Below are 23,503 nucleotides of genomic sequence, written 5' to 3' on the forward strand. Positions count from 1 at the left end.
CAAAAGAAAGATCTTCTATCAACCTGTTGCAGAACCCACTCCTATAGATGTCTAGGAAGAGAAATAATAAATCAGTAATTGCCATGAATAACCAAGCAACAAAACAGCTCAAAAAGAAAATGAAAAGTCTCCAGAAAATGAACTTAAAGATATGGAAATACTTGACTTAAATGACAGAGAATTCAAGATTGCAGTTCATAAAAAGCCCAACAAGATGCAAGAAAACACAGACAGGCAGTTTAATGAACTCAGAAACACAATCAAAGAACAAAAAGAACATTTTACCAAAGAGATTGAAATTTAAAAAAGAACCAGATAGAATTTCTGGAAATTAAGAACTCAATAAAAAAACTAAAGACTGAAATAGCAAGCTTAAGTAGTAGAGTTGACCAGATAGAGGAAAGAATCAGGAACATTGAAAATAGAAATCTGGAAATGACACGGATGGAAGAAGAAAGATAATTTAGATTTAAAAGAAATGAAAGAACTCTACAAGAACTTTCTGACTCTATCAGAAACAACAATATAAGAATAACGGGCACACCAGAAGGAGAAGAGAGAGAGGAACAGAGATATATTCAAACAAATAGTCGATGAGAAAACTCCCAAACTGTGGAAAGAGATGGATCCTCTCGATCAAAAAAAGCAAAGAGACACCTAATTACCTCACCCCCCAACAGGCCTTCTCCAAGGCACATTGTTTTGAAGCCAAAAAAAAAAATGACAAAGAAGATCCTCTCAAAAGCCCAGAAAAAAAGAAGATGGTAACCTACAAAGGAAAGCCCATTAGATCATCAGATTTTTTTTCAGCAACTCTACAACAGCAGAGGAGGGGAACCAAATATTCAAACTATTGAAAGAGAGAAATTATGAGCCAAGAATAATATATCCAGCAAAGATATCCTTTAGATATGAAGGAGGAATAAAGACCTTTCCAGACATACAGAAGCTGAGGAGATTTTTTTCTAATACGACCTGCACTACAAGAAATACTAAAGGAGGCTATTTGACCACCATCAACAGGGACAATTTGTGGCAAAAAAAACAAAAAGGGGGGAGAGTAAAGGCCTGAACGAATATGGGGGGAGAAAAAAAGCATGCTGAAGAAAAAAAAATACTACTAAATAAAATTTTTTCTCTTATAAACTTAATGGTAACCACTAAAAAAAAAATCCAGAACTGAAATACATAATGTAATAAAAGAAGAAACAGAGGAAAAAAAATCATAGAATACCACCACACAGAAATAATTGACAACAACAAAAAGGCAAAGAAACAACGGAGACACAGTCATACCAGAAAACTCAGGCTAGAATGATAGGTAATCCTCACATATCAATAATCACCCTAAATGTAAGTAGACTGAACTCACCAATAAAAAGACACAGAGTAGCAGATTGGGTCAAAAAACTAAACCCAACCTTATACTGCTTCCAAGAGATACATCTCAGCTACAAGGACAAACATAGACTTGTATGTGAAAGGGCGGAAATAGACATTCCAAGCAAATGGTATCCAGAGAAAAACAGGTATAGCCATAATGATATCAGATGCAACTGATTTCAGGATAAAAAAGGTAACAAGAGACAAAGATGGACATTTCATAATGATAAAGGGGACAATACAACAAGAAGACATAATAGTCATCAATATTTACACCCCCAATCAGGGAGCACCGAAATATACCAGGCAACTACTAACAGAACTAAAGGGAGAAATTGACCAAAACACGATTATACTAGGGGACTTAAATACATCATTGACAGCTATGGATAGATCATCCAAACAGAAAATAAATAAAGAAATAGCAGCCTTAAATGACACATTAGATGAAATGGACATAATTGACATTTATAGAGCACTTCATCCTAGAACATCAGACTACACATTTTTTTCCAGTGTACATGGAACATTCTCAAGGATAGACCATATATTGGGACATAAAACTAGACTTAGCAAATTTAAGAAGATTGAAATCATACCAAGCATATTCTCTGGTCACAAGGCTTTGAAATTGGATATTAACTGCAAAAAGAAAGCAGGAAACACCACAAATACGTGGAGATTAAACAACATACTTTAAAGAACGACCAGGTCAAAGAAGAAATAAGAGGAGAGATCAAAAGTTACATAGAAACAAGTGAGAATGAAAATACATCCTACCAAAATTTTTGGGATGCAGCAAAAGCAATTTTAAGAGGGAAATTGATATCATTACAGGCCTATCTCAAGAAACAGGAAAAATCCAACATAAATAATCTCACGTTACACCCTAAAGAACCAGAAAAAGGAGAACAAATGAAACCCAAAGTCAGCAAAAGAAAAGAAATAATAAAAATCAGAGCAGAACTAAATGAAATAGAGAACAAAAAGACAACAGAAAAAATTAGTGTGACAAAGAGGTGGTTCTTCGAAAAGATTAATAAAATTGACAAACCCTTGGCTAGACTCAATAAGATAAAAGAGAAAAGACACTAATAAACAAAATCAGAAATGAAAGAGGGGAAGTTATCATGGACGCCACAGAAGTACAAAGGATCATCCAAGAATACTATGGAGGAATATATGCCACCAAATTCAATAACCTAGAAGAAATGGACAAGTTCTTAGAAACATATCGTCTTCCTAGGCTGAATCATGAAGAACTGGAAAATCTAAATAGACCGGTCACCAGTAAGGAAATTAAATCAGTCATCAGAAACCTTCCCAAAAGCGAAAGTCCGGGACCAGATGGCTTCACTAGTGAATTCTATCAAACCTTCAAAGAGGATCTCATACCTGTCCTACTCAAATTTTTCCAAAAAATTGAGGAAGAGACAATACACCCTAACTCATTTATGAGGTCAACATTACCCTGATACTAAAACGTAGTTAGGATAACACAAAAAAAGAAAATTACAGACCAATTTCTCTTATGAATACAGATGCAAAAATCCTAAACTAAATTCTAGCAAATCAAATGCAACAATGCATTAAAAAGATTATTCATCACGACCAAGTGAGGTTCATCCCATGGGCACATGATGGTTTAACATATACAAATCTATCGATGTGATACATCACATAAACAAACTAAAGGACAAAAATATGATTATATCAGTTGATGCAGAAAAAGCATTTGACAAGATACAACATCCATTTATGACTAAAACACGTAATAAAATAGGTATAGAAGGAAAATACCTTAACATAATAGAGCCCATATATGACAAACTCTCAGCTAATGTAATTAACGGTGAAAACCTGAAGCCCTTTTCTCTACATTCAGGAACACGACAGGGCTGTCCCGTATCACCTCTGCTTTTCAACATAGTATTGGAAGTCCTCGCCAGAGCAATCAGGCAAGACAAAGAAATAAAAGACATACAAATTGGAAATGAAGAACTTAAATTGTCACTCTTTGCAGGTGACATGGTGCTATATATAGAAAACCCTAAAGACTCCACCAAAAAGCTATTAGAAACAATCAACGAATACAGTAAAGTTGCTGGCTATAAAATCAACGTACAAAAGTCCATTGCATTCCTATATACTAACAATGAAATCTCAGAAAAAGAAAGACAAAAAAACAATTCCTTTTGTAATTGCAGCAAAAAGAATAAAATACCTAGGAATAGACTTAACCAAGGATGTGAAAGACCTATATGCTGAAAACTGTAAGACATTTTTTTAAAAAATTGAAGAAAACCCAAAGAAATGGAAAGGCATTCTGTGCTCATGGATTGGAAGAATCAACATAGTTAAAATGGCCATATTACCCAAAGCAATATACAGATTTAATGCAATCCCCATCAAAATCCCAATGGCATTTTTTAAAGAAATAGAACCAAAAAAATCATCAGATTTGTTGGAACCACAAAAGACGCCGAACAGCCAAAGCAATCCTAAGAAAAAAGAGCAATGCTGGAGGTATCACACTCCCTGACTTTAGCTTGTACTACAGGGCAACAAAAATCAAAACAGCATGGTATTGGGAGAAGAACAGACACACAGACCAATGGAATAGAACTGAAAACCCAGAAATAAAACCACATAAATATGGACAGACAATTTTTGACAAAGAAGCAAAAAACATACAATGGAGAAAAGACAGCCTCTTCAATAAATGGTGCTGGGAGAATTGAATAGCCACGTGCAAAAGAATGAAACTGGACTGCATCTGTCACCATGTACCAAAATTAATTCAAAATGGATCAAAGACTTAAGCATAAGACCTGACACAATAAACTGCATAGAAGAAAGCATAGGTACTAAATTTATGGACCTTGGGTTCAAAGAGCATTTTACGAATTCGACTCCAAAGGCAAGGGAAGTAAAAGGTAAAATAAATGAATGGGATTCTACTAAACTTAAAAGGTTTTGCACAGCAACAGAAACCATCGACAAAATAAAGAGGCAACTAACTGAATGGTAGAAGATTTTTGCAAACAGTGCCTCCAATAAGGGCCTATACCCAAAATATTCAAGGAACTCATACAACTCAACAACAAAAAAGCAAAGAACCTGGTTGAAAAATTGGCAGAGGACCTGAAGAAACATTTCTCCAAAGAGGACACACAAATGGCAAATACACATATGAAAAAATGCTCAACATCACTAATCATCAGAGAAATGCAAATCAAAACCACAATGAGATATCACCTCACCCCAGTCAGAATGGCTATCATCAGCAAGAGAAATAGTAAAAAGTGTTGGAGAGGCTGTAGAGTAAAGGAACCCTTATACACTGTTGGTGGGAATGCAAACTGGTGCAGCTGCTATGGAAGGCAGTGTGGAGGTTCCTCAAAAAATTACGAATATGACCCAGCAATCCCTCTCCTGGGTATCTACCCAAAAAATGTGAAAACATTTATCCATAAAGACATGTGTGCTTCAATGATCATTGCAGCTTTGTTTACGGAGGCCAAGACATGAAAACAACTAAAATGTCCTTCGATAGATGAATGGATAAAGAAATTGTGGTGTATATACACACAAGGGAATACTATTCGGCAGTAAGAAAAGATGATTTAGGACCATTTGTGACAACACGGATGGATCTTGAGATTGTAATGTTAAGCAAAATAAGTCAGACAGAAAAAGCAGAGAACCATATGATTTCACTCATATGTGGTATGTAAACCGAAATCAGCAAATGAAGAAGACAAACAAGTGAAAGAACAAAAACTGATAGATACAGACGATAGTTTTGGGTTTACCAGAGGGTCAGGGGGGAGTGGGGAGCAGGGCTCTAGAAGAGGGTAAATGGGGTCTAATATATGATGATGGAAAGATAAGTGACTCTGGGTGGTGAATATACAATGTGAGATATCGATAAAGTATCTATATCTATAGTAGGGTTACAATCTATGTAACCCTACTAACAACTGTCGCCCCAACAAACTTTAATTTAAAGGACAGAAAAAGAAGAATGAAATCTTACCATTTGCAATGATGTGGATGGACCTAGAGAACATTATGCTAAGTGAAATAAGTCAGACAGAGGAAGCCAAATACCATATGATCTCACTGATATGTGGAATCTAAAGAATAGAATAAAAGAACAAACTAATCAGAAAAAAAAAGAGGGAAACTTGAGGCAAGATGTTGTAAGCGTGGCAAAGCAGACAGAAGAAAACTGTTGTTTTGATAACACAATGGAGCCATCATCCCAGGGTGTACTAAGCATGTCTTTTTGTTATAATATTTTGACAGCTGGGGCCTTATCAACCCTGTGGAAACTACTTCTCTTATGGCTAGCCAATTTCTAGAGAATATAAAACCACTTGCCTTCTAGGGTAACTTTCAAATGCAAACTAACCAATCCAGAGCCCTAGTTCCCCATCTCCTCCATCAGCTCTCACACTCCTGGCCACTATCCCCTGTCCTAATCACCCCAGGGTCAGGTACCAGACAACTAGGGACAGCCCCATGCCCTAGAGCCTCTTGACGTTATTCAAAGCAGCCAACCCTGAGCCTGCTTACCTTGCCTCACAGGTTCCTTCCTGTGGAAATCACAATTAAGGTTCGTGTCCACAGATTCCCCTTCCGCCACCTCACTCCCTCTAATTCCTGACTGATCCTGGTGCTTCCCCATGTGGACCTGAATGGTGTGGTGTGTCCCCTCTGCTGGGAACTGTGAGTAACAAACTCTCTTTTCAATGACAATCATCTGATCTCTATTTCAATAACAAAACTTAATTCCTAACTGATATATATATATATATATATATATATATATATATATATATATATATATATTTTTTTTTTTTTTTTTTAAGATAAATAGTGATCTGTACTATTTACAATCATCTTGGGTTCTACCCTGATGGCCTGGGCCCAGGTCAATAGTGCCATAGACCCTCCTACGTCTTTTCTAGGGAGACCACCTCCATCCATGCTCTTTGCCACCTGTTATTGTGGGTCCTCCCCACTAGGTAGGAATATATATATATATATATATATATATATATATATATATATAGAGAGAGAGAGAGAGAGAGAGAGACAGACAGACAGACAGACAGACAGACAGACAGACAGATACACACACATATATGTATATACATATACACGAGGTCGGACAATTCACTTCGTGAACTCATCCTATAAAAAGTGCTACGTATCTCATTGCTGAATATCACTATGGTCACCTTCAAAGTACTCCCCTTGGGAAGCTATGCACCAATGCCAGTGCCTAATCCACCCTTCAAAGCAATTTTGGAACTCTTTTTCTGGAATGGCCGTGAGACCTATCATCGTATTACCCTTGATGTCCTGAATGTCATCTAAATGTCTTCCTTTCAATATTTTATTTATCTTTGGGTAAAGAAAGAAGTCATGGGGGGCCAGATCAGGTGAGTAGGGAGGGTGTTCCAATACAGTTATTTGTTCACTGGCTAAAAACTCCCTCACAGACAGTGTCATGTGAGCTGGTGCATCGTCATGATGCAAGAGCTATGAATTGTGGGGGCAGCTGGATGCCTCAGTTGGTGAGAGCGCGAGCTCTTAACAACAGGGTTGCTGGTTCGATTCCCACATGGGCCAGTGAGCTGCGCCTTCTACAACTAGATTGAAAACAACGAGCTCCCAGTGAGCTGCCGGAGGGGCGGCCAGATGGCTCAGTTGGTTAGAGTGCGGTCTCTCAACAACAATGTTGCCGGTTCAATTCCCTCATGGGATGGTGGGCCGTGCCACCTGCAACTAAGATTGAAAACGGCAATTGGAGTTGGAGGTGAGCTGCGCCCTCCACAACTAGATTGAAAGAATGACTTGGAGCAGATGGACCCTGGGAAAAACACACTGTTCCCCAATATTCCCCAATAAAAAAATAAAAAAAATTAAAAAGAGAAATTGAAAAAATAACCTAGAGAATGGGAAAAAAAAAAAAGAGCCATGAATCGTTGGCGAAAAGTTCAGGTCATCTAACTTTTTCATGCTGCCTTTTCAGCACTTTCAAATAGTAAACTTAGTTAACTGTTTATCCAGTTGGTACAAATTCATAATGATTAATCCCTCTGATATCAAAAAAAGCTTAGCAACATCATTGTATCAAGTTTGCGAACTTAATTGTCAGACCACGTATGGCTTCAACCTGTGAATGTTGGGCTGGCCATGTGACTTGCTTTGGCCAATGCAATATGGACAGAAGTGATGATGGGACATACTGAGCCTAGACTTTAAAAAGCATCACATGATTCTCCCATCCTCTTGTGCTTCTGACATCAACCTGGAAAGAATATGACTCAGCTAGCCCACTGGCCCAAGCAGGATGAGAGACATGTGGAGAGAATTGAACCAGTCTGAGGCTTGGAGCTAAGCCCAGGCAAGCCCATCCTAAATCAGCTGACCTACAGATACATGAGAAAGACAAAGTTATTGTTGTCTTAACTTAATGAGTTTTGGGGACTTTGTTGCATACTATTGTGCAATTGCTGACTGATTCTGTCAGGAAAGTAGCAATGTACAAATATTTATTGATTTGTGTTTGTTAGAAACTGTACTAGCCTGTATGTACATACAATGCCTGTATGTATATAACATATGTAAAATACATATGTACATAATACCATACACGCAGTCTGTGACATGGTTCTTGGCATCTAGGGTTTTATGTTTTAGCTTTGGAACTCTCCACTTTCAAAGTCCTCTGAGATTAGCTCAATGCTCAGTTGCAAGCTGCAGCAGGAATTGTACCATCATTCCCCAGATGAATTGATTCCATCAGAGAAAGAAACTCATCAGTGAGTTCCCTAAAGATAAAGCCCCCAAGGGACCTTGGAGACAACTAAAGAAGCTGTGACAGTGTTGTGAAGCTGGGGAGACCTGCTAATGAGAGAGCACTACTTGACCCAATCAAGGTAAATCTGAAGCCAAGCTCACACCATCTCAGCTTCATTTAGCCTGTGGCCTTGATACCTTGCAAATGGAGAGCTGCCTAATTGCATTTGTGATGAAGGAAAGGAATATTCACATGTGCTCACATTTGTTGAATGCCTGCCATATGTGTAGGTGCTGTTACATGTTGTCCCACCAAATCTATGTGACTGCTGCATGGAGTCCTTATTCCTATTTTAGAAATGAGGAATTGAGGTTCACTGGGACCCACATGGCCTGCTCCTTGTCACCTCTGTCTTTTCTACCACTCTCTCCACTCTCACTGCACCCTGTCTCCTGACTGCTCCTGTCATGAGCTAGACACTCTCCTGCTCCAGGATCTTTGCACTGGCTGTTCTCTCTTCCCCCAGATACTGAACAGCTACTCTTCCCCTCCTCCAGGTCTTGCTCAACTGCCAGTTTCTCAGTGAGGCCAGCCTACTCAGAATAGCACCCGCCCCCCATTGCCCTGCCCCTCCTCGGTTTTATTTTTCTCTGAGTTATACACCCCAAAGCCATTCATTTCTGATAAGTACAGGGTCTGACAAGTACAGGGATTTTTGTCTGTCTCGTTCACAACTATACTGCTTGTGCTTAGGACAAGGCAGGTACTCCATAAATTATAGAATAAACAAATGAATAAATGAATGAATGAGTGAGGCTCAGAGATGTGAAAGAAGTTGCAAAATGTCAATAGCAAGAAGTTTTCTGATCACACTGAAGTCCTGGTCTGCCAGGCCCCTTACACAGCCTGTGGGGACAGAGCCAGGAGTGCAGTTTCCAGGCTCTCGGCCTCACGTGGAAAGTGGTCACTAGGGTAGTAAATGGTCATCAACTGTGATTGGATGGTCATCAGCTGTGGCTAGTTGGCCGTCAGCTATAACCAGTGAGCTATTGGCCACTAATATAACTGCCGTGGCTACAGTAGCAGAAAATGGGGGCTAGCAAGAAGATAGTGGCTGAGCAGGCAAGCACGGATTGCAGTTAGCAGGGAGGATCACAGCTAGCAAGTGTGGTTGGTCGGTTGACACAGAAGCGGATGATGGATTGCGGATCATGTGGCTCCTGCTTCCTGTGTCTCCAACCCAGCCACTAGCGAGAATATGGTAGTATGATTCCCCTACCTATGGCTCCATGGGTGTTCCTTTTTGGCTTCACCATATCCTGCGGTCTTATGTGGAGAGTGGGAGCTGAGACCCCACCTGACACCCTGCATGACACAGCCCATGCTGTCTTGTATAATTAAACCTACAGCCATGCTTCTGTCTTCCTGCGCACTCCATTGTTAATTCTCAAAGACAAAGTGTCAGTCTGCTTTCTTAACATTTCTGTTGTGCAGAGCAAGGAGAATTGGGGAAGTCACTTACAATTTTCTTTTTTCTCTTACTCTTTAAAAATCAGATATATTTTATGGGAAAACCAGCACATTTATCATGCCAACGACAAGTTATTACTAAAGGAGAAATATCATTCTTGAATATGTACAGAAATTCACTTGCTGTAAGTTGCAAATGTTATCCTTGCAGGTGAGGGTGATGTAGGTGGTTCCCGACTATTTCAGTTTCCCTATCTGTGACTGCAGCGGCTGAAACACAAGGGGTCAGGCAGGTCTCAAACCTGTCGCTGTACCACCAGGTGACTGGCCAATGTCTCGAACCTCTCTGGACCTGTCTTCACCCCTTTCTTGGCCCCTGTAACACATATGAATGGGTGTCAAAGCGCTCATGTTGTGCCTGGCATATAGTAGGTGTTTAGTGACGGTCAGGTTCACCTCCTTTCTGGGTCATGTGCCAAGAGGGGCATCTGTGTCTACCTGTGGTCATTTAGAAATCTTAGTCATGGACATGTTCACACATCTCCTGGTACCTTCCCCTGCTTGGAGACTTTAGTTCACAGAAATGGTGGTGCCATTTTATCAAGATGCTTGCAGCCCAGTAGCCTGATGACCTCAGGGGCTCTTGGTTTGTGGGTCAGCTGGAAGAAATGAGGGGCCTGCCCTGTGTCAGAGCAGCCCAGCCCCTCCTCCCTCAACCTCCACAGCTGCCTGGGAATCTGTCTCTTGGCCTTCAGATGAAGTACCGCAGATGATTCCTCTCCTTTTTTGGTAAAAGAGGTTTCAGAGGGGTAAACTGACTAGTCCTGCCCACACAGCCAGAAAAAGTGGGCCAGGCCCTGAGCCCAAGTCCCTCTGTCTCCACCCAGCAGAGTCACAGAAAAGAACGCCCTGGCCTGAGCTCGAGCCAAAAACAAGGAGCTGACCTCCTTGAGGCTCCTGAGGTACAGTTAGTATGCGGCATGCCATGCTGTCTCTGCCAGTGGGGGAGACGAGGAATTGGGTGAAGGACCGTTTTCCCGCTCTTAGAATCAGCCTCTGACACTGTGTCTGTCCCTTGGCTGGGCTTGGGTGCCACATGTAGGAGGCAGAGTATCTCTGAGCAGAGCCTTGGCAGAAGATGCAGTAGGAAGCTCCCCGCCCCCTCCACACACACACACACAGATTGGACATCAGAGCTATTCCTGGAGTGGCTCTGGCACTTTTGTTGGGTGATGTGGAGGCAGCCTCAGGCTGCTTAAAGGCACACACCAAGAGGGGTATGCTGGTCAGATGGAGCCTGCAGCACTCCTCCCAAAGGAGTTTTCCAAAAATTAAAATGCTAACAAGGTGGAAGAGTGTGGGGATTTGAATAGAACTTTGCCATCCAATGGCTGTGTAGCCTAGGGGGAGTCACTCTGCATCTCTGAGCTTGCTTCCTCAATGGGCACAACGCCTGCCTATCACATTACTGCAAGGATGAAATGGGGTGATCCACGGAAAGAATTCCTAGCATAGAGATCATGGATTTTCCCAGGTAGGAAAGCATAATTTGATTTTCTTTAAATAGTACCCATCCTCCAGTCCAAATTTGTAAACACATATACATGGTTCAGGAGTCTGAACTTGGGAAAACCCAGAGAAACCATCATTTTTTAATCAAATGCCTTGTAATTCATCAGACATCCATTGAGCAGCTGCAGTGTCTGTGTACTAGGCAGGACACAGAGATTAGCAAACCTCAGACGCTATTCTAAGGGCACTTACAGTCAGGGGGTGTTTTGTGGCTGACTATGCTGTGACAGGGACCCGCAGTATGGGAGGGAGTCCCTGGGAGGCTGACAATCAGATTGCCCTGCTATCTGGAGCTCACCAGGTACACTGGCTTCTTACATGGTGCTATCTCATTAGAGCACTGTATTGGGGTTGCTGGCTTGGTTGGAGGGTAAGATGCTGTGGGGAGAGGGGTGTCGTCCCAGGGCTCCTCTGTTTCCAGCAGGCAGTGCCCCTGCTGCCCAACCTCTGCTTCCAGGATCAGGACAGGAGCTCACAGAGATCCACAGGGAGCTAATTCTGCAGCCAAACTCACGTGGAAGGGCCTGGAGCAGACTGCACATGACCTTTAACACTCCATTCCAAGTACTTTCCCTGTGTGTCCATTTGTTGTAAGTCTCACACTGTAACAGTCCATAATGGTCTCATTTTTTGCAGATGAGGAACAGAGGCCCAAAGAGATCCAGCACACAACCACTTGGGCCACCTTGGTCCTTGCATGTCCGGCCCACTCACTTCACCAGCTTGGCTCCCAGCTCTCAGTACTGACTTGTCTGGCCTTCACATACAGAGCTCTTCATTCTTGAATGTCCAGGTGAGCACTGAGTATGTGCAGCACCCCAGAGCCGTGCCAACAAGATCTATAAGCCTGGGTATTGGGTCCTCCATTGGTCGTTTAATTTTTCCTTTTACTACTAATAGGAGAAAAATCAAGGCACCGAGAGAGTAGCTTTACAGGGCTATGAATTGGAATTCTGATCTTGGCTCTCCATTCCTGGCTTGTTCTCTCATCTGTGAAACGAAGGTGACGATCACACTACCTTCCTCGGAAGTGACTTACAGAAATGAAACTAATAAAGGCTATAGAAACACTTGGGAAGGGTGTCGTGGAAGTGCAGCTGGTTATTTATGATTTCCAAGCTGGTAATATGTACATTTTAAAATTGCCACCAGAGGCTTATGAAGCCCCTTGTCTCCCATAATGAGGTTCCTTTTCTAGTTCGAGGAGGGCCCCACTGATCTGCTCCCCTCACCTGCGTTCTCTCACTGCCCTGGCAGTTTGTAGCATCATAGTCACTTATTTTTAGTTCTGGGTGGATCTGCCATTTTCCTGGTCACATGCTGTTTCAGCCCCCATTTCAGAAATGATCCAGCTCACAAGAAGAGGATGCCCCTCCCCCAGGCAGCCTCCCTGCCTTGCGCCTTCTGCACCTAAAGCATTCCATGTGGGCCCCACAGAGAGATGAGGCCTCTCCTAGGCACATGTTTAAATGCATCCAGTCCTGGTTCTACCTGTTTAAAAATTTGAGTAGCTTCTTTTTCTGGTCCATCTGCAGCCAGAGTTATCTTGAATGTTAATATACAAAGGGGCAGCAGCAGTTTCGAAGCCTGAGAGGTACACACACGGAGGCGGTCCTGGGAACCTGGAGTCCTGGGAACCTGTTGTTGCTGGGAACCTAGAAGACCGCACCTGCCGCCACTCCCTAGAGTGAGAAGACAGGCCTTCCTTGCAGATTTATTGCAGCTTCCTGCTTGTCGGTGACCAATATGTGATCATAATTATGCTGCTATCTTCGCTCCAGTTAGGAGTATGCATGTAAGAATAGGCACCATGTGCTGACATGCTCCTCTGGGCCAGGTCCTGCCCTGTGGACTTTACAGAGGGTAACTCACAGGAGGTCTACATTCAGGTACATCACCCCATCTCACAGGGAGGCAACGGAAGCTCCAGGGTCAGGTCCTTACCCTGCCTTGTGGCTGGGGAGTGGAGGAGCTGGGATCTGAACCCAAACAGTTGCTCCAGAATCTGCCTGTCATCCTGGGCAATAGTGTTAGGTCATGCTCCTTCCCTTGGTCTCAAAGTATGCTGGAAGACTCTGTGTGTCCCTAATACTAACTGGGGACAAAAGCCTGACTTTAATGTTTTTAGGAAAATACTCTGTATTTGCAGATGGGAAAAATAATAATCCAAGGTAATTGCTACCTTAGGTACAGACTGTTTAAATTTAGAAGGTGTCTGGCACATGGTGGGGGATCCGGCTACATGGAGAGTACTACAGGGCACGTCCTGGTGTGCCCTCGGGGTCTGGTTAGGCTTGCCTGCAGCAGGCCCAGCAGTCAGGAACCAGTGTGCACAGGAAGCAAAGGCTCCAGAGGGCAAGTCAAAACGAGTTTTTAAGATGCCAGTGAGGACATCTGCTGGAGCACTGACTGAGAGTGTTAATAAAATGAGCACTAAAAGCATCAAAGCTCCCAATACCATGAAGCCACACTGGAAACTAACAACTCCCAGCCAGCATCCAGTCATGCTGGCATGGGCAACTCAAGCTCAAGGGCCCCTCTGTCTCAGCCCGGAAGAGGACGCCTCCAGGCACGCCCAGGAGTGTGCCCTCTGCTTCCCAGAGGCTTGTTGCAGCCAAGGCTGCCTGACTGTGGACCCTGCCAACCTAGGTGGGGACCCCTATCTAAGCACAAGTTCTGCCTGGATGTGTCCTGCTGCTGACCCAGTCCAGACCCTGGCTGGTGTCAACTTCCTCCTCTGCCCTTCCTGTGCCACCACAATCCTGCCCTCTGAGGAGTTTCTTTGTGCTTCCTTCCTTCCCCCTCCCTACCCCTTCTGTCCCTATCATCCCCCATCCTGAAACTCATGGAGATGGAACCCCTATTGAGGAGGCAAAGATGCACACTGCCCTCAGGGAGCCACTAAGCTTACTTATTCAGTCATTACACCTCCCCTCAGTGAGTGAGCAGGATCTCAGCTGTGCAAGGGACCTGCGGGGAGAGGGGGAGACTCAGTTCTGACGCTGGAGGAGTTAAGAGTCTAGCAGGTGAAGCAAACAGAGGTACAGATAACTAAAAATACGTAGTGGGAGAAGCATTTTCCTCAAGCAAGTAAAAGTGTGAGAGGCACATGAGGGCAATGAGGGCGAGGAAGAACTGCGTGAAGTGGGAGCTGGGGCTGCAAGCTGGGCTCCGTGGGCACTGGCAGGCCCAGTGCCGGGGACTTAGGCAGGCCAGCAGCTGGCATCCGGCATCTGCACAAAGCTGTATTTTGGGAGGCAGCTGACACTCTAGGGCCTCAGGATACCCGTGGCCATTGTGTGCAATGCAAGGGGCTTGAGGACGGTAATAGTAACGTAGGAGCTGCCTGATGTGACGGCAGCTGACTCCTGCCTTGGAGCCCTGGTCTGGGTTGTCTGTGAGGCTCTCAGCAGCAGCATGTTGCCCCTTCTCCCTGTGGTTAGATGGTCATCTACAAACTCCTGCCCACACCCGGTCACCCCAGCCTTTGGCCACCCAACCTAATGGTGGTTTCCCAACTACACATATCCTGGACAGTGCAGGGGATCCAGTGTGCCCTTTCTACCAGGTGACCTGGACTTCTGCTTCTCCAAAGCTCAGTACAGCAGTCCCCCCGTATCTTTGAGGGATGCATTCTAAGACCCCCAGTAGATGCCTGAAACCTCAGATAATACTAAATCCCATATATACCTGTACTATGTTTTTTCCTATACATAAATATCTATGATAAAGTTTAATTTATAAATTAGGTACAGTAAGATGTTAGCAACAACAATAAAATAGAACAATTATAATATTGTAATTATATAATTATATACACTGTAAAAAAGTTTTGGGAATGTGGTCTCTCCCTCTCTCTGGGCGTATCTTATTGTACTATACTCACCGTTTCACTTAAAGGAAGCACTTAACGGCTTCTCTTTGGCATATCCAAATTGTCATCATCACTACTCTTGTGCTTCGGGGCCATTATGAAGTAAAGTAAGGATGACTTGAAGACAAGCACTGTGATACGATGATAGTCGATCTGGTCACTGAGGTGGCTACTGAGTGACTAGTGAGTGGAGCATACATAACATGGAGTCTCTGGACAAAGGGATGATTCGTGTCTGGGTAGGACCATGCGGGATGGCAGGAGATTTCATCCTGCTACTCGGAATGGCTTGCAATTTAAAACTTATGAATCGTTTACATCTGGAATTTTCTGCTTAATATTTTCAGACCCTTACTGACTGCCAGTAACTGAAACCATGGCAAGTGAAACCGAGGCTAAGAGGGACTACTATACTCTCACCTTTAAAGCAGAGGACACGCCGCACGCCTATGGCTCATGGTGCCTGGCTTGTGAAAGGGAAGCTTGGTCTTTGTCCTGCCCTTGCCTCTTAGCCTTTGCCTATTTGCTCCTGGGGCCCAGGATGCCCTTTCTCCCACCTCACTATGCCTAGAATATCTGAGTTACAGTTCAAGTCTCAGCTCACACGGTACCTGTTCCCCTCACTGCTTCCATCTGTAGGCTCCCCTTGCTTCTCCTGGAGTTTGCAGAATCACCCAGCCCCACTGAGGACCTGTACCTCTATCTCCAATCCCTGAATGGGCCCTCCTGTGTGGTACCCATGCCTGTTTGCTGAGGTGACTGAACACTACCACCAAGCCAATTATCCTCCTCTCTCCTTCCAGATGCAAGAACCACCTCTGACATGATGGAGGAGGGACTGGGGACCACACACTTTCCTCGGCTCCAGGCAGCCTCAGGAAGAAGAGTGTTTCTGTCACCTTTGCAGGAAGGCAGAGAACAGGGTCTCTGGGGCTGCAGAGCTGAAGTGGAAGGAACCCAAGCTGGCCTCTTGTCATCTGTGTGCCTTTCCTCTGTTTTCCTGTCTGGAGAATGGGCATGCAAACATCTAGGCTATAGGTCTGTGTGCGGAATAAATGAGATGAAGGATGGGAAATGCAAGGAGAGTCTTGGCCTGTAGTTAGTTCTATGCTGTGGGTAAAAAGAGGTGTGGATTACAGGATGCTCTCAAGCGCTCCTCATCTGTAACAATAACTGTACCTACTTCCAGGCTGTCACGAGGATCAAACAAAGCAATTATTTGAAAAGCTGTTTGCATGGACATTCAGGGGTACAATAAATATTAAGTATAAATATCATCTCGCCCTGTGAGAACTCTTATAAATACCCCATGAGATAAGTAATATTAAATCCACTTTTCAAAGTTGAAAACCACACTAGGTAGTATGAAACTGCAACTAGTGTCAAACTCAGGTTTTTCTAAGACCAACAAGTTGTCACCCCATCATAGCCAATATTTATGGAGTACATACAGTGAGCCAGGCACTCTATGTGGGCTAGCTTACTTAATCCCCACACTGACCCTATGGAGCAGATAGAGACTTTGATTCTTCTCTTGGTCGTAGATGAGAAAACTGGGGTTCAGAGAGGTTAGGTAACTTGCCCAGTGTCACACAGCAAGTAAGTAGTTGAACTGACTCTAATCAGGTCTTTCAGATGCCAAGGTCTATGTTTTTATCTACTTCCAAATATAACCTATGTATATATTATAATTAGGTACATCTTTTCTCAGTTACTGAACCACAGCAAAGAGCACTGCAGTGCTGAGAAAAATTTCCGTCCCTAGAATTATTCAGTCTTTCTTTTTAACACAGCACCATATGTAACTAATTTGACTTTTTTTCTTTCTCCTCCAAAAAGTAACTCATTTGAAAACTTCAGAAAGTGCTTCTTCAAGAGACATTCAGTGATGTCTGTTTTCTCCTGAACCAGAAAATCTTAAATATTTCCATCTGGGGCTCTACGAATAATTTTGAATGAATGAATACCATTCTGGTAAATTCCTTTTGAAAGATAACCAGGTGGTAACTCCAGCACTGAAACAAGAAAAGATGGTGCTGGATTTCCAGAAGCATCCATTTAGTTTTCAAAGCCCCTAACACTAAGTCATGATTCAGGATTCAGACTGCAAAGCTGCCTAGTAAACCACGTGCCTGATTCATACGTGAATCACTCAGCATTCTTGGTAAACCATTCATAGCAATCACTTTCTAAAAAGTGAAAAACAAAATCAACAGTGTGTAAAAGCCCAGAGGTGACTACAGCAGACCTCATCAGAAGGAAGCCCCTAGATGCTGATAAAGAGGTTGCTTCTGTGATAGTTACACACAAGAGCAGTCCTATTGTAGGCTGAATCACTTTCGGATTAAATGAAATGGGAAGTATGAGCAACCTGCTGCAGAAAAGATGGAAACTGTTTAATCTGAAGAAAACGAAAATGAAAGGTCTCTTCTTGAAGATCATGTCTAATGCATGGTAAAAAAGAGAAGTGGGTCTGTGTGTGGGGATTCAGCACAGGTATTTACTGAGCACCTATCACATGCCCAGCATCTACCACATTCATGTAATCCTCACCAGGTGGATACTATGACTCAGGTGGGGAAACTGAGGCTTAGTGAGGAACAGTGACTTGTCCAAGTTCACAAGTATCATGTCCTGTGAAGATTTTTGGATGATCACTCCCCAAATGAGACTGGGCGCCTCCCTCCCTTACCTCCTGCACACTCCCACCAGAGCCCCATAATGAGCTCCACAGCTCACTGTTCTTTTAAAGCATGTCTGTCTCCTTTGTTGTACTGGGTTCTTGGAGGCAGTACCTGAGTCTGTGTCATCTCCATATTCCCACACCCAGTACAGACCCCACACACAGTAAGTTCTCATTCAATATCTGATGGATGAGATGCTGAATCTCTTTATTGCAACTATCACATGTCCAGTTTTAACTACATGTATACTGTATCTTATTTAAAGTAAATTCTACACAAGAAACACCTGTGGTGACCTTGGCCCCCTTCTCCCTGGAATTCGCCCAATAGAATCAACTGTCTGGGGTGGGAGCCCAGCCGCCTGGGTTTTCACAAGCCTTCCAGAGATAGTAAGAACCGTTTTTTTCTTTCATTTTATCCCACACCCACAATGTAACACCATCATCATTTATTATTATTACCCTCATTTTACAGATGAGCAAACTGAGGTTCATGGAAGTCTCTGTTTTATTCAAAAAAGAGGCAAGTGACCAAATAAGCTCATGTCAGAGGTTTATTTCCAAGATGGAAGATTTCAATAGACTTAATTGTGAATAAAACAGGAAGTTGGGGAGGGGACTGCAGAGACCTCAAAGGGATAGGAGGGTGGAGGTGGCACAAGCCAGCCTCCCACACCTGAAGCACTTGCAGTGAGGTCACTATCCCCATGTCCCTGTTGGGCCCTGTGGAGCATCGAAGGGCCACGCTATTATTTTCACACTCAGATTTACTGAGGCAAGAAAAATTGTTCTTCAAACATTTCAAACAACAATACATTACTGTAATTTGGGCACTCTATTTTAGAATACGTCTAACAAGGGAACTTGACTCAAATCTGTCTCCCTGTATGGAAAACAAACATATATCATCTCTCCCCAGAATTTCCTAAACACCCTTCATTGGACAGGGTAGCCACCCCACCAAAGATACTCAGGCATAACTGCCGCCCACAAACATGCCCTCAGAACTTCCTCTTCACACATACCCCAGATGAATTAAAAAAAAAAAAAAAAAAAGACAAAAAACACCCTTCCTTTAACACTTTTCCTCAAATATTTGCAGATAATTCACTGTTAATCAGTGGAAAATGGTACTTCTATACTTTGTAAAATAAAGAGAGAGCATCTTTCGCCCCAGCAAATGTAATTTGAAGTGTGCCACAGAGTAAGGAGGCTGCTTACTGGGCCACATGGCGAGCAGCCTTGACACCTAGGGCCAGCCCAAGATGCCCCTTCCCAGGATGACCCGGCTTCAGCGTCCTACCTCCCTCCACCCACAGCACCTTCTTCCCCCCTCTCTTCTGGTCTAACTGCTGCTTCAGCTTGAGAGGAAGGCTGAGGGGTTTCCAGTGAGTCACCAAGAGCAGCTGGTGACCAAGGGACCGTGTGAACACGAGCCCTGGTTTTCTCTGTGCTATATTTAGAAAGGCACAGAAAAGCCCAGCCTCTGCGGTTTCCACCTGTTTAGGTGTCCTGGCAGCAACTCCAATTCTGCTGGCCCATGCCTCTCCCTTGCTGGGCCCTACCCTGGATCCTGCCTCTCGATGGTTCCAAAAGGCTGGTGGCCCTCACTGCTTCCAACAGCCATCTTGTCTCTCCAGGATTAAATTCCTTCACAAGTTCCAAGGGTCCAGAGAGACTTGTTAGAGAGCCCTGACCTTCGCCATCAGGGTTCACTCCCCCTCTGTTCCTGCTCCTAAACCTCAGAGTCCAGCTAAACTGTTGGGCCAGGATTTCTACCTCAATAGGATATAGGCATGTGGACTGGTGTATCCAAGTTGTTGTTTTTTTTTTGTGTTTTTTTAATCATATGACCTCTTCTGCCTGGAATGGTGGTTCTCAGCCTTGGCTGTGAATTAGAATCACCTAGGGTGATTTCAAAAGCCTTGATGCCCTGGCCACACCAAAGACCCAAGTATTTTTCAAGATTACCAGTGATTTCAATGCATAGTCAAAGTGAGAACCACAGCTCTCAATGATTGGTGCTTCTCTCTACACTCTTCCTCCACCTGGCAAGCTCCTACACACCTGACAAGACCCAGAGACACTGCCAGCTCTCCAAGCATTGGGACAGCCTTGTGACTTTGAGGTTCTGCACCCCATCACTGCTCCAGCCTTCATCCCCATCACTTTAAAACTCCACTTGACAGTTACCCTGCCTCACCCTTGGCCACCAGACTCAGAGTTCCAGTGGCCAATCTGCTAGATCCTCTCCACAAGGATGAGACCCACAGTACCCTGCTAATGTGGAGGCTTTACTGTTGATATTTACATCATTTCTGTTTTGATCTATTTGGGATAATAAACTATTTTCATTCATTCAACAACCACTGGTGATGCCTCTACTCTCTGCTCAGTCCTGTGCCCCACATAGTAGATGAGAAGATTGTGGGGATAAAGAGAGAGGAGCTAACACATGACACAACAAAGATAGTCTTTGTCTGCCAAGAGCTTGCTGCCTCTACCATAAAGGAATAGTTACCACTCAGGATAACAAATACTCTAACAAAGCTGAGCACTTAGGAGGGGCTGCTTAATTTTTCTGGCAAAGACAGGTCATGCTACCATAAGGACATACATTTCGCCTTGTACCTTATCTAACCCAGAACTAATGTACAATTAGGAACTTTAACCACTCCTTATTGATGATGCTACTAATAACCTTCACATCAAAACCTTATGAAAGAACATAGGGATGGATAAGATAGAAATGTGACGCTGTGAGTTAGTGTCATACCTAGAAAATACATACAGCAGAAATAGTTGAAAAATGCTCTTTTTAATAAATCTGGAGTGCAGTATGGCAGAGGACAAGATGGCTACTAGCAATGTGCATTCTCAACTTCTTTGTCACTCACAGAACCCTTTTTGTTTGGATCAGCAAATACAGTTAACAAATCATATTTCCCTGCCTCCCTTGCAGCTAGGGATAGCCATACTATGCAATGCTGACAAATGAGATGTAGCTGGATTATGTCAGGGAACTCCAAGAAAGATTTACTTTCCTGATATGAGCCCAGTCCCATTCTCTGTGTTGCTTCTGTGTCTCCTTCCTGCTTAGAACATGAGGAGGAGATGACATCTCTGTGCATGAAAGCTACAAGCTAAGAATAGCTGAGCAAAACTGCAGATGGAGCCTTGGGCACTGGTGGCATTGTGGCTTTCTTGTGCCTGTCTCAGACTTCGTGTGGTGTGGAAGAAGAATAAACTTTTATTTGTTAAGTTACTACGGTCAGGTTTCTGTTACATGCAGTCAAACTGCCCCCAACTGGTATGTGTGTTTTGGTGCAATGACAATAGGCTCCCTTGGCTATACAGAATTCTCAGCTCTAAAATGAGGTAATAATATTTATTTTTATGAGGGGTTAGAGATAATGTAAAAAAATGCCTAGTACAAGGCCTGGTGTGCAGTTTGGTACTCAATACATGTCAGGAATCACAATTCTCATTTATGGCAAGCTATTCATGCCCAGGAGGTCATCCTGTATAATTCTAAGGTGAACATGGAAAATGAAGTTAAATGAGATACTAATTGTGCACTGCTCTGTGCACACTAGTCTGCCAGGCAGGCTGAGAAATACAGCAAACTGACACAACCACAGTATCTTGAGATTTCTGTCTAAACAATGAAATTCTGTAATATGGTTGGGCAATAAGATTTAACTTAAAATCCAGTTAGCATCAGATTTATAGAAACCAGTGTTTCTACAAATTGTGTTATAGAAACCAGCAACGAAACCACCTTCGATAGCTCTGTTTACTTTGTAAAGCATTTTCGCATCTATAGCTTTATTTTGGTTTCACAGCAGCCTCTGTAGGCCTGACCAATGACCTGGCTCAGGGTAGCAACACTGGGGCAAGAAGCCAGTGCCCCTGACTCCCAACCTTGACTTAGCTGGTCCTTCTCAGAGACTTGGAGTCCCCCATTCAGATACACAGCACACCAACTGATCTGCACTGCAGCTGGGAGGTGGGGGTGGGGGAGCTCTCACACCTGAGAGCTCTACATGTATTATCTGCTGGGCCCTCTACATGTATTATCTCATGACAATCCTTGCTATATTATAGCCCTATCTTGCCCATTTGCTAGATGAGAAAATGAAGGCTTGGAATGGTTAAACAAGGTCTCCAAGATTACACAACTTAGAATTGCAATCCAGAGGGGACTTGGATCCAGGGGTGTTTGCTCCTGTGTCCTTTTGCTGCCTGGGGTGAAGGTTCCAGCAGCATGCTGCTGACAATGCGCAGGAGTGCAGGACGAAAATGTGACTAAATACATGGGAGGCTTGGGTGGTCCTGGCACTGGAGAGGCCCTGGGTCCTTGAGCAGTGTTTTTCAGCCCTTTGTTTTTAATCTTTCATGTACCTCCAATTGTGGTGGTCCAATAAATGCCCTTACATTCTCCCCATGTATGTTTTATTTACATCTAAAAATTATATTGGAAAGAATGGAGTCTGCGTTTATCTCTGTATGTATTTATGCCTGGTATGAATGCTGAATCATCAAAACAGTGTAATAAAAGAAGACAGGCTTTAGAACCAGCAGTCCTAGGTGCCAATTCCTCCTTTCCACGCCACATTTCTCAGCAACAAGGAAATAAAGCACAGATCACTAACTGCCAGTATGCACTTCTCCGGCCTGTAGCAGACCCCACAATGGCAGCCCGCTCACAAGCTTTTCCTACGAAGTAAGCCACAATCACTTTTATCTACAGACAACAAAAGTTACACACATTCAACTGGGTGCATTTCTTGAATAAAACACGTCCATTAGGCACTTGCCAGAGAGAGTTCCCATGAGTCACTGGAAGAAACCGAAAAATCTAGGAACTTAAAACAGGTAAACATCAACAACGGGTTTCGAACTATATTTAGAATGTCATGGAGAGCTTTGCCTTAAGTTTAGATGTCATTTTGGAAACGTCAAAAGATGGGCTATTTATTTTCTCCCTTTACTCTAAAAAAGAAGTCTTTCAAAATTGTTTTTCAAAGTTCCACAGTCAGACAAAATAAATAAGGAACAGTTATTCGCTCCCACACATTTGGCCAAGTGTAGCTGATAATAAGGTAATTGACGCCAAAATTCAAAACAAATACTTGAAATTCTGGATGTAGGTGTTTAGTGTTTGCACAGCATAAATATTATTTTCTTGCAGAATGTCCCTATACGAAGATGTTGGTGATAGCTGCAACAAATTTAACAGAGACAGATGCAACAGGAAAAGTCATTCCTATTCTGGACCTTAACACAGTGTGAAAAGTGCCAAATTTAATGACACAGTCTCCACAGAGAAAATCAGGATAATCCTTGAATATTATTTATCAGTCTCACAATGATTCCCGGGACCGCTTATAAAGCACTAAAAAACATTATAAGCACAAAGGAGGAAATTTAGTCAATATTCTCAGTTACAAAGACATTTGCACACATCTGGCTGAAAAAGGGCTCTTGCTAAACTAAGTCTACAGTTTTATTTTTGTTTTCTGTTTTTTTTTGTTGTTGTTGTTGTTTTAGTTTCAGGTGTACAAAGCAATGTAATAGATATTTATACCCCTCACAAAGTGATAACCCCTCTCACCCTCTCATCTACTACCCTCTGCCATGACTACACACACACACACACACACACACACACACAGATCAGACAATTATTTTGAACTTATTG

The 23,503-nt window shown here is 43.1% G+C and overlaps 1 protein-coding gene and 1 long non-coding RNA gene across 7 annotated transcripts in view; one reads left to right on the forward strand and one right to left on the reverse strand.

Moving 5' to 3' along the window:
- The window catches only part of MGLL (monoglyceride lipase), a 150,740-nt gene that overhangs the window by 68,148 nt on the left and 59,089 nt on the right, over positions 1 to 23,503 (reverse strand). The window lies entirely within an intron of this gene.
- LOC109438620 (uncharacterized) lies at positions 8,824 to 23,442 on the forward strand. 3 transcript variants are annotated; one of them, XR_012498841.1, is made up of 3 exons: positions 8,824 to 11,204; positions 11,879 to 12,035; positions 15,464 to 23,442. It is a non-coding gene; the product is annotated as an uncharacterized LOC109438620 (long non-coding RNA). The 3 variants fall into 3 exon arrangements; XR_002136411.2 differs by having other exon boundaries at positions 15,920 to 23,442; XR_012498840.1 differs by lacking the exon at positions 15,464 to 23,442 and adding an exon at positions 12,143 to 14,968.

This window comes from Rhinolophus sinicus, linkage group LG09, assembly GCF_036562045.2.
Source record: "Rhinolophus sinicus isolate RSC01 linkage group LG09, ASM3656204v1, whole genome shotgun sequence".
NCBI classification, from domain to species: domain Eukaryota; kingdom Metazoa; phylum Chordata; class Mammalia; order Chiroptera; family Rhinolophidae; genus Rhinolophus; species Rhinolophus sinicus.